Source organism: Salmo salar, chromosome 26, assembly GCF_965601325.2.
Source record: "Salmo salar chromosome 26, fSalSal1, whole genome shotgun sequence".
In the NCBI taxonomy this organism is placed as follows: Eukaryota; Metazoa; Chordata; class Actinopteri; order Salmoniformes; family Salmonidae; genus Salmo; species Salmo salar.
Genome location: NC_138316.1, coordinates 17,551,965 through 17,567,446, shown reverse-complemented (window position 1 = coordinate 17,567,446; position 15,482 = coordinate 17,551,965). Strand labels below are relative to the sequence as shown.

At 40.6% G+C, this 15,482-nt stretch overlaps 1 pseudogene across 1 annotated transcript; it reads right to left on the bottom strand.

Annotated features, from left to right (window-relative positions):
* Nucleotides 1-4,906: 4,906 nt before the first annotated feature.
* LOC145850159 (UDP-glucuronosyltransferase 2C1 pseudogene) lies at nucleotides 4,907-8,793 on the bottom strand (annotated as a pseudogene). Its single transcript, XR_014382822.1, has 2 exons — nucleotides 8,527-8,793; nucleotides 4,907-6,877 (listed from the first exon to the last, which is right to left on the bottom strand). The product of XR_014382822.1 is annotated as a UDP-glucuronosyltransferase 2C1 pseudogene (transcript).
* Between the last annotated feature and the right edge of the window lie 6,689 nt (nucleotides 8,794-15,482).

Sequence of the window (15,482 nt, the reverse complement as noted above, 5' to 3'; positions counted from 1 at the left end):
TGAAGGATCAGAGATGCGCAGACCGATGCGCATTGGCGCTCATAGAAACGAGGACCTTTAGTGCCCAAGTACATTTTACAAACAATCATTCCGAACATGCATGAATTATTTCCTACATCAATATGATTTACATTGCACATTTATTAAGTCAATCGTTTTTATTGACAGACAGTCCATTGACATATGGATTTTTAGCATCGAAATGTGCCGCAGGAAAGCTTGATCCAAGATGCACATCCACAAACGCGAGCAACCACAAACGCTCGCGCGCAAACACACACGCACACAGAGAGAAAGAAAGTGGCCACTTCAGGTGGTTTATCTCAAAGTAGACCTCTTGACCAATGACAATTATAGAGACACTGATAATTGCTATAATTGCAAGGAATTCAAGAAAATCATCAATGCGCCACCTGCCTGAGGGTAAGTCATTATAGGCTGTAGTTTAATCTTCCCAAATGCCATGCCCCATCATAATACTTTAAATACATAGGAAACAGGTGGTAACAACCCTGCCATGAACCACACATATCAGCTAATTTCACCAGAAGATATAACCCAGGATACAGTGAATCCAGGTGACTGGACTGGACTGGACTGTGTATCAATCAGACAGACCCTAACTAACATGGCCTCCCATTAATCCCTGTTTTCTAGAGCTGTGCAGTGGTGTTACATGGGCGACATCTGGTGGTTCATTATAGAAGCCAGAATTCAACTGAATCATACTGGGTATATTGTGTTGTGTGAACATTAGCAGTGGGGAAATCAATATACTTAATGGGTATATATTCATGTTTTTTGGAAACAAGTGGAAAACACACTATACTAAATGCAAGGCCAGACTATGGCAACCCATTCAGTCACTTTGAATACAGTACACATGCAATATCCATTTGAGGGACACTGTTTAAGTAGTACTGTCCATATACTGATTCTGTGGCTAAATGTATCTGAGAAATTGATTCCAAGTTGCTACCAACTGCTGCCGCACTACAGTATCCACTGGCCATTGCACTGTGAGTATTTGTGTGCTAGAGGAAGTATTGTAAATGGCTGGTCTTCTCACCCAATAGCAGAACAAACTGGACTTCCCTCCACTTTACTCTCCTCCCTCTAGTTTATCTGTGGAAGAGTACGTTTAAAATCTAACCCCACCTGAAACCCACCACCAGCCAATCAGCTGGGGAAAGGTCAGTGACGATGACACACCCTCCTTTGTTCAAAACCAATGAGAGTAGAAGTGTGGCATTTTGTCCGAGGGAAAAACGTACCCCTAGAACTGTTAATCACGCATCACTTAACTGTTGCCAATGTGTTCACAACGGTACACCCTCTGTTGCGATTTTTACCTCTACTACTCTCATTTCTTGGTCTATTTAGTATGGAAAGTAGACAACAATGGCTTACCAGACTGAAAAATGAACTTAGCAACAGTCCTCTGGTGTCAAATGTGGCTTTTGGATTTATCCTCATGGGACTAGAGAAGCTGGTGGAGCTGGAGTTTGAGTGTCCTTGCAATCCTAAATGGAACGGAGTGTTTTCATCTGCCTTCTTCATCATTCCTGCTGTCATGGCTTTCACGTTGATGCTGATCATTCAAGGATGCAGGTGCGATACGTGGTGCCGGAAGACTGTGTCTTTTTCCAGTTTTGTTCCTGCAATCGTGTGGCTGATCTTGTTGTTCCTCGATGGCCAGTACTTTGCTTGTGCAATGACAGACTGGAAGGGCAGATTTGTCATAGTTGATAAAGCAGCACCGCAGAAATGGTGTGAGCCAACTAGTGAGGGAGATGTCACACCGCAAGAACTAATGCTCCGCTCACAGCAGCTATTTGTTGTGTCTCAAGTGAGTTTCATTTCATGCATATCACTACATTGTTACATGCATATGTTTCATTATATGAGGTGGAATGAGGAGCTAGGGGCCATATGCATCAAGCGATTCAGTGAGGGAGTCTGATCTAGAATCAGGTCCCCCCTGTCCATGTAATCTTATTCATTAAGATCTAAAAGGCTAAACTGATCCTAAGTCAGCACTCCTACTTGGAAACACTTGATACATATGGCCCCTAGCTCTTCATGTTACTGCACAGCTCTTACCTGTTACCAAGCACTCTACTTATGTGGGGTGATGGAGTTGTGTGTTATCAATGACATAGATGTCTAGTCTATGCATTGCAGTCACATTTAGGATGTTATTCACCTTATTCAATCTTTATTTTTGCCCCCTGATGTATCAGGTTCTAGGTATATTTCTTCTCATAATCATCTGTGTGGGACTCATAGTGTATGTGATCAGAGAGAGCTGCCAGCAGGAGTCTGAGATGCAGGATGCAGACGTAGCAGAGCTCACCGTGCTCAGGATGAGCTCTCTGAGAACCAGGACGACGTGAGAGGACAGGCTCCCCCCCCCGTTTGAAAGTACTCTTTCTATTTGTAAATAAGGATTTTGGGGGGGGGGGGGGTTCTTTTACCATTTTTTGGATTTACCTTTTGCATTTTCAATGACACTATCATTCAGAGAGTGATTGCATTTCATGAAACTAATGAAAGAAAAGCCCATACATGGTTGCATGCTGCACCCATGGAATGTACATGAGAGCAACATACGTGTATACCATGAACATACGTGTATACCATGAACATACGTGTATACCATGAACATGCGTGTATACCATGTGCAGGCTTTCCTTTCATTATCATCAACTGCATTTGGCCCAGCAACAGTGGGGAAATTTGGGACGTGCATACCACTTACACACTCTCATGTCATGAACCTGCCTTCAATGAAATATATGTTTATACAGTCATGTAGACAATTTTATACTAACTGGTTGAGCCAGTTTTAATTTGTTGCTTCATGATTACAGTACCTCGTATATTTCCTACATAAGACATATATTTCGACTCATTTCAGACACATTTCAGACACAGTTCTAGGTCATATACTATGTATAGTACCAGTCAAAAGTTTGGACACACCTACTCATTCCAGGGTTTTTCTTAATTTGACTATTTTCTACATTGTAAAATAATAGTGAAGATATCAAAACTATGAAGTAACATTTGAGATTCTTCAAAGTAGCCACCCTTTGCCTTGATGACAGCTTTGGACACTCTTGGCATTCTCTCAACCAGCATCATGTGGTAGTCACCTGGAATGCATTTCAATGAACAGGTGTGCCTTGTTAAAAGTTAATTTGTGGAATTTCTTTCCTTCTTAATGCGTTTGAGCCAATCAGTTGTGTTGTGACAAGGTAGGGGTGGTATACAGAAGATAGCCCAATTTGGTAAAAGATCAAGTCCATATTACGGCAAGAACAGCTCAAAAAGCCAAAGAGAAAGGACAGTCCATCATTACTTTAAGACATGAAGGTCAGTCAATCAGGAACATTTCAAGAGCATTGAATGTTTCTTCAAGTGCAGTCGCAAAAACCATCAAGCACTATGATGAAACTGGCTCTCATGAGGACCGCCACAGGAAAGGAAGACCCAGAGTTACCTCTGCTGCAGAGCATAAGTTCATTAGAGTTACCAGCATCAGAAATTGCAGCCCAAATACATTTTTCACAGAGTTTAAGTAACAGACACATCTCAATATCAACTGTTCAGAGGAGGCTGATGAGTCCAAATTTTAGATTTTTGGTTCCAACCGCCATGTCTTTGTGAGACGCAGAGTAGGTGAATGGATGATCTCCGCATGTGTGGAGGAAGAGGTGTGATGGTGCTTTGCTGTTGACACTGTCTCTGATTTATTTCAAATTGAAGGCACACTTAACCAGCATGGCTATCACAGCATTCTGCAGCAATACGCCATCCCATCTGGTTTGCGCTTAGTGAGACTATCATTTGTTTTTACATTTTACATTTTAGTCATTTAGCAGACGCTCTTATCCAGAGCGACTTACAGTAGTGAATGCATACATTTCATACAATTCATTAAAAAAAAAATCTGTGCTGGCCCCCCGTGGGAATCGAACCCACAACCCTGGCGTTGCAAACACCATGCTCTACCAACTGAGCTACAGGGAAGGCTAACAGGACAATGACCCAACACACCTCCAGACTGTCTAAGGGCTATTTGACCAAGAAGGAGAGTGATGGAGTGCTGCATCAGATGACCTGGCCTCCATAATCACCCGACCTCAACCCATTTGAGATGGTTTGGGATGAGTTGGACCGCAGAGTGAATGAAAAGCAGCCAACAAGTGCTCAGCATTTGTGGGAACTCCTTCAAGACTGTTGGAAAAGCATTCCAGGTGAAGCTGGTTGAGAGAATGCAAGATTGTGCAAAGCTGTCATCAAGACAAAGGGTCGCTACTTTGAAGAATCTTACATTTAAAATATATATAAACATTTGCACATTTGTTTAACACTTTCTGGTAACGACATTATTCCATATGTGTTATTTCATAGTTTTGATGTCTTCACTATTATTCTACAATGTAGAAAATAGTAAAAATAAAGAAAAATCATTGAATGAGTAGGTGTCTCCACAATTTTGACTGGTACTGTATCTGACGGCCATATTGCAGCTGGTCTGGGCTAGGCTGCACTTCACTTCCTATGGTGCCCGTTGTGGTCATCTGCAGGTATGCAATAAAGGACTGGTCTTTACCCTGTCTTGGAGGAGTAACTCTCTTGACTGGCCTTCTCATTCTGTTGTGAGGCCCATCCCATCACTCCCAGATCACTGACTCCCAGGCCCAATCCTAGGCCAAGCTAAACTACATACAGTAGTTGACATTATTCAGAGATAAAGGATATCTCTCATACTAAGCAGAATATGTACATGTAGCATTGTTGAAAAGGAGTCATGTTATGTGGCGTCTCATGTGTAACACTGGATATTTGGTTTAACCAGGGACAAATTAAAATGTAACAACTGGTCATACCCACAGTCTCTCTGTACAATGCATTTTTTATTAAATAAATGATTTATTTAATGAAAAAAAGCTCAGGCTATTGTACAGTGATGTAACACGTGCAGAATACAATATTATTTCTTTGCTTGACTATCAAAACAGAAGTTATGCCATCATTTATATTATCAAATATAATACATATGAAATGTTTTTGGCTGCATATGTAATAAAACAACGCTAATATCCATCACTGTCAAGTAGGCAACTATCCATTATGCTAATAAGTGGTATCAATCTCTCTTGCCAGTAAATCATGTATTTACATTTTTGCGTTCTCAATGAAACATGTACTGTATTTGTCATTGGTTTTGCTATTCAAGCCAATACACAATGGCCTTCTCAATAATTTCATTCATGTTTAATTTTTTGTCTACTACACATCCTGAAGCATAAACACCTGATGATTGCAACAGTAGTCAGCATAATAAGTAGCACAACAGCCAGTAAAAACACCATTACATCTACAGAGTGGTAGGAGTACCAGGGCATTCTGTAGGACTCAGTACGCAGGTGAGCAGCACCTTTGTGTCTCATGACAAACTCAATCCAGAAGAGGGCAGTGTCCAGGGGCTCCATTGGCACGTCCCTGTGTAGCCTGGAGAGTCTCTGCATGTTCATCCGGTAGGACGGCTCATTCAGAACTTCCTGTAAGGCCTGGAGGAAGATGTCTCTGCTTATTGTAAAAATATCCAGGATCTTCGCTGCTCCTCTGGCTTTCATTTTGTGAAGATTGTCAGGTTGATCAAAAATCAGTGGTAAGCCTACTATTGGAACACCGTGGTAGATAGCCTCTTGAACCCCATTTGTTCCTCCATGAGCTACAAACAGCCTTGTCTTTGGATGTCCTAACAGATCATTCTGAGGCATCCAGTCAACTAGTAAGGTGTTGTTGCCCAGAGTAGTTGGTCTGTCTCCTTTGTGTCTCCAGATGACCTTCTGGGGCAGTTGGGCAAAAGCAGCAGCCAATTCATCAGTTAAATCACGAGGAAGCTGTGCAACTAACGTTCCCAAAGACATGATAATGACTCCATGTTCCCCTGAACTATGAACAAACTCCTCCAGGTCTTGGGGAAGAGCCTTGGCAGGTTTACACTGGAACCCTCCCATATAGATAACATTAGGCATGGTGGGACGAGGGAACTCAAACACAAAATCAACTCTCATGAGCCATAAATCAGCAGCTTGAAACAATGAGAAGTAGTCGACCTCAGGACCAAAGTACTGATTAACCAAGGCAGTGTATTGTGGACTAATAGCATGTGCAATCTGAGCGGCGCTCATTCCATAAATCAGTACATTTTTTACTTTCTCAAGAAAAGTCATTTTGTCCGTTAACTCTGCCCCTACCATAGGAACATAAGAAAGAGGAGAGGGAGCTATAGCAAAATGACCTTCACCGTGAATGGTCCATCTGACATTAAAAACAATGGGTAAACTAAGGTAGTGTGCCAGTATAACTCCCCCTGCCATAGCAGGATCAGTCAGAACCAAGTCGTACTTTGCATCCTGGAGAGATTTCATCAGCTCTTTATTCTCAAATATGTATGTAAGCATTTCACAAATCTTTTCATGCATCTCTCTGGCTTTTACCGTGAGCTCCATTTCCAGTTTAAAACGAGCCCATGCACCCTTTCCCTCTCTCTGGATCTCCAGAAGTCTACCCACAAACACTGTGGCAAAGTCCTCATCAAATCCACCTGGAATATCAATTGGGATTGAACTGTAGTGAGGGGAGGTTTCCTTGATGTACCAGCTGTCTGATGGCCGTACTACTGACACACTGTGACCTCTTGAATGCAGCGCTTCAATAATGACATTCATGTTTATCCAATGGCTGCCGTCCATTGGAAACACCAGGACTTTCCCACCATGAACAGTAGGTGGACAGAAGACCAGGAGTGTGATTAAGACTAATATAAACTGATGCATCTCGTATCCTTTCAGAAGACCTGGGAAAGATGTAATATTTTTTTTAAATTAGAATGCCAAGACGTCATTGAATATTCCTGAGTGGCCTAGTTACAGTTTTGACTTAAATAGGCTTGAAAATCTATAGCAAGATTTGAAAATGGCTGTCTAGTAATGATCAACAATCAACTTGACAGAGCTTGAAGAATTAAAAAAATACTAATAGTGACTTCAGAAAGTATTCCTACCTCTTGACTTATTCCACATTTTGTTGTGTTACAGCCTTAATTCACCCATCTACACACAATACCCCATAATGACAAAGTGAAGACATGTTTTTAGAAATGTTTTGAAATGAATAAAAAACATTCTATACAGAAATATGTCATTTACATGAGTATTCACACGCCTAAGACAATACTTTGTAGAATCACCTTTAACAGCGATGTCTTTTTGTGTGCTTTCCACTCCTGGATTGTGCAACATTTGGCCATTATTATTTTTCTTTTTTTTCAAATTCAGTCAAATTGGTTGTTGATTATTGCTAGACAAACATTGCCATAGATCTTCAAGTAGGTCAAAACTGTAACTCATCCACTCAGGAACATTCACTGTCTTCAAGGTAAGCAAATCCAGTGAAGATTTGGCCTTGTGTTTTAAGTTATTGTCTGGTTGAAAGGTGAATTCATCTACTAGTGTCTGGTGGAAAGCAGACTGAACCAGGTTTTCCTCTAGGATTTTGCCTGTGCTTGGCTCCATTCTGTTTATTTTTTATCCTGAAAAACTCCCCAGTCGTTAACGATACCAACTACAACTATGCTTGAAAATACAGAGAGTGGTACTCAGTAATGTGTTGTATTTTCCCTCTGTCAATTAGGTTAGTATTGTGGAGTAACTATAATGTTGTTGATCCATCCTCAGTTTTCTCTTATCACAGCCATTAAGCCCTGAGCGGTTTCTTTCCGCTCTGGCAACTGAGTAGGAAGGACACCTATATCTTTTTAGTGACTGGGTGTATTGATACACCATCCAAAGTGTAATTAAAAATGTCATGCTCAAAGGGATATTCAATTTCAGCTTTTTTTTATTTGTACCCATCCACCAATAGGTGTCTTTCTTTGCGAGGTATTGGAAAACCTCCCTGGTCTTTGTCGTTGAATCTGTGTTTGAAATCTACTGCTCGTCTAAGGGACCTTACAGATAATTGTATGTGTGAGGTACAGAGATGAGGTAGTCATAAAAAAATCCTGTTAAACACTATTATTGCACACAGAGTAAGTCCATGCAACTTATGTAACTTGTTAACCACATTTTCTGAACTTATTTAGGCTTGCCATAACAAAGGGGTTGAATATTTATTGACTCAAGGCTTTTCAGGTTTTAATTTGGAATTAATTTGGAAAAATTTCTAAAACATAATTCCACTTTGACATTATGGGGTATTGTGTGTAGGCCAGTGACAAAAACAATCTATTTAAATAATTCAGGCTGTAACACAACAAAATGTGGAAAAAGTGAAGGCACTATATGTAGGTACTGGTATGTAAGCTATACAGTGGAAGGGAACTATTTCAAGGCAGTTTTAATAATTTGACAACAGTAGTAGTACAGTAGCCTAAAAGGTGAACGCATTTACCAAGGTCATTAGCTTGTTGTTGCTCTTTCTAGTTTATCAATACTGTAGATTTACCTTGATAATCAGTGTTTCAACTTCCTGGTCGCAAAGATGTATAAATCCACATCCAGAATAGTTATAGTCTCCACAAATGTCCGCTAAGTAGAACAGTCAATGTCAATCGGCAAAAGAGAAACACAGAAGTCGGAATAAAGCCCTCCCCTTCCTACACCAAGGATGAAACCGTATGACCTAGATTTATAGCCCACAGCCGGATTTATGAGTGTATATTATTTACTACACCATATGACACCTTCACTATACAATGTCACATCCTCATGCAGGGCAGTCCAAGGTACAGATTTTGATCAATCAATGAATAAATCAATGAATACACTAATAATAATCAATTTAGTTCATTCACAACCCTAAACTGGCTTGGCATACATCCAAATGTAAAGGCTCAGATGGTTTATACAGTACATGCAGTTGAAGTCGGAAGTTTACATACACTTAGGTTGGAGTCATTAAAACTCGAACCACTCCACAAATTTCTTGTTAACAAACTATAGTTTTGGCAAGTCGATTAGGACATCTACTTTGTGCATGACACAAGTAATTTTTCCAACAATTGTTTACAGACAGATTATTTCACTTATAATTCACTGTATCACAATTCCAGTGGGACAGAAGTTTACATACACTAAGTTGACTGTGCCTTTAAACAGCTTGGAAAATTCCAGAAAATTATGTCATGGCTTTAGAAGCTTCTGATAGGCTAATTGACATCATTTGAGTCAATTGGAGGTTTACCTGTGGATTTCAATGCCTACCTGGATGCCTACCTGGATGCATTTCAATGCCTAAATCAGCCAAGACCTCAGAAATTACTTGTAGACCTCCACAAGTCTGGTTCATCCTTGGGAGCAATTTCCATACGCCTGAAGGTACTACGTTCATCTGTACAAACAATAGTACGCAAGTATAAACACCATGGGACCTCGCAGCCGTCATACCGCTCAGGATGGAGACACGTTCTGTCTCCTAGAGATGAACTTACTTTGGTACGAAAAGTGCAAATCAATCCCAGAACAACAGCAAAGGACCTTGTGAAGATGCTGGAGGAAACAGGTACAAAAGTATCTATATACACAGTAAAACGAGTCCTATATCGACATAACCTGAAAGGCCGCTCAGCAAGAAAGAAGCCACTGCTCCAAAACTGCCATAAAAAAGCCAGACTACTGTTTGCAACTGCACATGGGGACAAAGATCGTACTTTTTGTAGAAATGTCCTCTGGTCTGATGAAACAAAAATAGAACTGTTTAGCCATAATGACCATTGTTATGTTTGGAGGAAAAAGGGGGATGTTTCTAAGCTGAAGAACACCATCCCAACCGTGAAGCACGGGGGTGGCAGCATCATGTTGTGGGGGTGCTTTGCTGCAGGTGTAACAGTATTGCTTCCGTCCCTCTCCTCGCCCCTACCTGGGCTCGAACCAGGGACCCTCTGCACACAGACAACAATCACCCTCGAAGCATCGTTACCCATCGCTCCACAAAAGTCGCGGCCCTTGCAGAGCAAGGGGAACAACTACTTCAAGGTCTCAGAGCGAGTGACGTCACCGATTGAAACGCTATTAGCGCACACCACCGCTAACTAGCTAGCCATTTCACATCGGTTACACAGGAGGGACTGGTGCACTTCACAAAATAGATGGCATCATGACGAAGGAAAATTATGTGGATATACTGAAGCAACATCTCAAGACATCAGTCAGGAAGATAAAGCTTGGTCACAAATTGGTCTTCCAAATGGACAATGACCCCAAGCATACTTCCAAAGTTGTGGCAAAATGGCTTAAGGAAAACGAAGTCAAGGTATTGGAGTGGCCATCACAAATCCCTGACCTCAATCCTATAGAAAATTTGTGGGCAGAACTGAAAAAGCGCGTGCGAGCAAGGAGGCCTTACAAACCAGACTCAGTTACACCAGCTCTGTCAAGAGGAATGGGCCAAAGTTCACTCAACTTATTGTGGGAAGCTTGTGGAACGCTCCCCAAAATGTTTGACCCAAGTTAAACAATTTAAAGGCAAATTTACCAAATACTATTTAAATGTATGTAAACTTCTGACCCACTTGGAATGTGATGAAAGAAATAAAAGCTGAAATAAATCATTCTCTACTATTATTCTGACATTTCACATTCTTAAAATAAAGTGGTGATCCTAACTGACCAAAGACAGGGAATTTTTACTAGGATTAAATGTCAGGAATTGTGAAAAATTGAGTTTAAATGTATTTGGCCAAGGTGTATGTAAACTTCCGACTTCAACTATATTACCTTTCATTGCTTTTATACAATCTGTCAAGTTGATATTTCCCTTAATGTATACCATGCTCTGATGTACTGTTTACTCTGGCAGGGAAAATGAAAGCATACTGTAGTCATTTTATGGCAGTCCATGTTTCTAACATATTCATGGGTTGGACTTTCACACTTGTACACACCAAAACCTAATTTCTTTATTGCATACTTCATCTTGTAAAGATAATGGAGTAGCACAAAAGCCATTAGAAAAATGTGCCTGCACAAGTTACTTTGGCTGGGCAGTAAACTGCACACACCCGTGTATGACAAATACAAAAGAGGGTAAAGGCTGGGATATCAATTACATGGTAAGCTTGAATGAAATTTAGTCAGCTAAGTTATGCTATATCTGAGGAGGATTTTAATTATTTTAATTATGCATTACTCAGTGGCGATCTGTCATTCAGGGCAGGTGGGGCAGAGCCCCCACCTGTTCTGAGCCCCTCCTGTTTAGCTAACAAAAAATAAATACAGCACCAGTCAAAAGTTTGGACACACCTACTCATTCCAGGGTTTTTCGTTATTTATTATGAAGAATAATAGTTAAGACATCAAAACTATGAAATAACACATTTGGAATCATGTAGTAACCAAATAAGGGTTAAACAAATCAAAATATATTTTATATTTGAGATTCTTCAATGTAGCCACCCTTTGCCTTGATGACAGCTTCGCACAATCTTGGCATTCTCTCAACCAGCTTCATGAGGTAGTCACCTGGAATGCATTTCAATTAACAGGTGTGCCTTGTTAAAAGTTAATTTGGGGAATTTCTTTCCTTAATGCATTTGAGCCAAACAGTTGTGTTGTGACAAGGTAGGGGTGGTATACAGAAGATAGCCCTATTTGGTAAAAGACCATGTCCATATTATGACAAGAACAGCTCCAATAAGCAAAGAGAAAGGACAGTCCATCATTACTTTAAGACATGAAGGTCAGTCAATCAGGAACATTTCAAGAGCATTGAATGTTTCTTCAAGTGCAGTCGCAAAAACCATCAAGCACTATGATGAAACTGGCTCTCATGAGGACTGCCACAGGAAAGGAAGACCCAGAGTTACCTCTGCTGCAGAGGATAAGTTCATTAGAGTTACCAGCATCAGAAATTGCAGCCCAAATAAATGCTTTACAGAGTTCAAGTAACAGACACATCTCAACATCAACTGTTCAGAGGAGACTGTGTGAATCAGGCCTTCATGGTCGAATTGCTGCAAAGAAATCACTACTAAAGGACACCAATAAGAAGAAGAAACTTGCTTGGGTCAAGAAACACGAGCAATGGACATTAAACCGGTGGAAATCTGTCCTTGGTCTGATGAGTCCAAATTTGAGATAATTTGGTCCATCCGCCGTGTCTTTGTGAGACGCAGAGTAGGTGCATGGATGATCTCCGCATGTGTGGTTCCCACCGTGAAGCATGGAGGAAGAGGTGTTATGGTGTGGGGGTGCTTTGCTGGTGTAGCTGTCAGTGATTTATTTAGAATTTAAGGCACACTTGACCAGCATGGCTACCACAGTGTTCTGCAGCAATACGCCATCCCATCTGGTTTGCTCTTAGTGGAACTATCATTTGTTTTTTGACAGGACAATGACCCAACACGCCTCCAGGCTGTGTAAGGGCTATTTGTTGTTGTTGGCTGTTTTGGATGCTATTTTGCCATTAATACGTGTCACATATCAGTTTGCAAACAATGTAAAAAATAATAATAATTGAGTTAATAAAGCCACATACAAACATGGTCTCTTTTTTGCTTTCTTGAGTAAGGCAGTTCCAAAATGCAGGTGCTTCAGCCTAGCTCAGTGCTTTCTGTGGTAGTTGGGCAGCCAACGGAAAATACGGAGCGAAGGGGTTGGTAATGTTCTCTATTTGTGCCATGATTGGCTCAGTGTTCTGTCACTCATGGGGACACTAAATCACTGTAAAATCTACTGGGGAGAGATTGAAAATTCAAGCGCCTTAGGTGCTGCCATGGATTTACATTAGAAGTGCCCATCCAAGAAGGTTCAAGGTCAATGGCCACAGATAAAATGATATCAAATGACGTTATATCTACTGTAGCTTTGATTGGACTGATCATGTCAACATCATACCTTCAAAATCTTAGCTAGCAAGCTAGACAAGCAGTCATCGTTCTACTGGCAAATCCTTTTCAATCATTGTCATATGAAGAGAAATTATAGATGAAATGTATCTGTGCTCATCGGCCATTGGACATAAACATTACACAACAAGTTGGACATCGCAAATTCAACAATGAGTGGTTTGGAAGGAATCAGTGGGTAACTGAAAGCATTGCAAAGCAATCATTAGCCTACTATTCAGTGGAGTGGGTGTGTGGTCCAAGTCTGGGTTTAAGGGTCTCTTTTCCAAGCTTACAAAGAAAGCATTCACATGCCATGGGCCAGAAAAAGTTGAATACATTGGCCATGCTGTCAATCCAGCATGATTTCTGCCGCGTTCAAAACAACTGGAAACTCTGAACTGGTAAATCTCAGACTTCAGTGAGTTCAAGACAACTGGGAACTCTGGGGAAAAAAGAGCTCCGACTGGGAAAATTGGTTTTGAATGCTCATCCAACTCGGAATTCCAAGTCGGGAACTCTGGCCACTTTCTTGAGCTCCGACCTGAATATCACTGACGTCATGATTCAACCTTCTTTTTTTCAGAGTTCCCAGTTATCTTGAAAGCACCATAAATCCAGAGAATGCCAGACTTTAATGACAAAGTTGGATGACAAAATTTGCCCAAAAGGAGGACTGCCGCACCACCGTCCTGTTCAAGTGACCACAGAACAACAAGGTGATTCCAAAAATGTATTGTATGCTGTTGCATAAATTATGTAATATGCCAGCGAGATATGTAGACTGTAGCTAAGAAAGTAATACTAAGTGTATGTTGTGTAGTAAGCTGTTAGTAGCCCATGTGCCTCAGCCTAATAATTTGGTCCCTTTCCCCCTCATAACTTAGCCTACTGTTCTGACTTGGTGGTGCACATGTAGCCTATAGCCTGTTTTAGAGAAATGTAATAATTGAATATTGTAAGAGCTTTCATTGTCTGCTTATATGGCCCCTTTATTTATCCTACGGTTCTGACTTGGTGTACAGGGAGAATACTGTAAGAATGGCCCATGTTCTGAATTCTGTCTCTGTACATTTCAAAAGTGCTGAACAAATATTTATATTGACTACATCCGTCCTAGCTCGCTCATTAATGTCATTATCGAAATTAAAGATTGCCTCTTATCGGCTCGTCATTCCCTTATGCCATAGTTTGTACATCTCAATTGTCAGTAGAAATCACATTTGTTTAAACAAGTCAGCCATATCAGCTATGTTTTTTTTAATAGGCTGAAAATGAGCCTGAATGGACTGTTTCGCTGCCAGACAAGGCTCCGCTGATAGCCAGGTGTAGCGGTGGTAAGGAATCACTCCATTGTGCTGAAAAGAAAGCTCTTCTGTTGGGACAGCTTTATGTAGGCCCTAACAGCTTGTGGGCACCGTTTGTCACCGTTATATTGCAATGAATGTATTGTTTAGTGTTGTGTAGTGCCTTTGCTGGTATGCATCAACCAAAAAATTATCCTAAGGTCCTATTATACACTGAGTGCACAAAACATTATGAACATCTGCTACCATACAGGTATGGTAGTAGGTGCCAGGCACATCGGTTTGTGTTAAGAACTGCAACGCAGCTGGGTTTTTCACAATTAACAGTTTCCAATGTATCAAGAATGGTCCACCACTCTAAGGACATACAGCCAACTTGACACAACTGTGGGACGCATTGGAGTCAAAGTGGGCCAGCATCCCTGTGGAACGCTTTCGAAACCTTGTAGAGTCCATGCCCCGACGAATTTAGGATGTTCTGAGGGCAAAAGGAGGGAAATATACTCTATGTATTTCTAAGTGAACAAAAAAACTAAGTGAGGCTTCCAAGCAGAGTCCTTTAGAGAAAAGTCAGACAATAGCAAACACTTCTTTCTGCTCTATGCAGACCACCTTGGTTGGATTTTGTATTGCAGTTCAATGCTGTCATTTTATAAGCATCAGTATGAAAAGCCCTTCACATTCCTGCTCAGATCTCACAGGATCATATTACCTCTGAATAATCAACGCTTATTGAATGACTGAAGAATGATCTTGTCATTAACGTCTGTATAGTGACAAACTGAAAGTTGTTTGTTCTTTTGAAATGACCTCCACAATAGAAAAACCAATGAGGGACAAAGTGTTTTTCCCAAACATCTAAGCTGCATGATATCTTTATTAAAAGTTTGAGCTCCTTACCGGTCTTCTGGAGAATAAACATCTACATCAGTTTAACTATTACACACAAAGAAAGCAGCTACACACAACGTTAACAGCATACATTTTAAAATGCACATTTGGACTTTCCTATTCAGACTTTTGATTAAATGGGCTGAACAGTTAATGTGCAGTTGTTTATTTAGACAAAATCTGTCAACAATACTGTATGCCTACATAAATGCCATACATATGTCATGTGAACAAAAAGTATGAGTGAGAAAACAAGTATGTACCACACTCTGTATAGATATTGTATGTACCACACTCTGTATGTACCACACTCTGTATGTTCCACACTCTGTACAGATATTGTAGGTACCACACTCTGTACAGATAAAATCCATAATCAT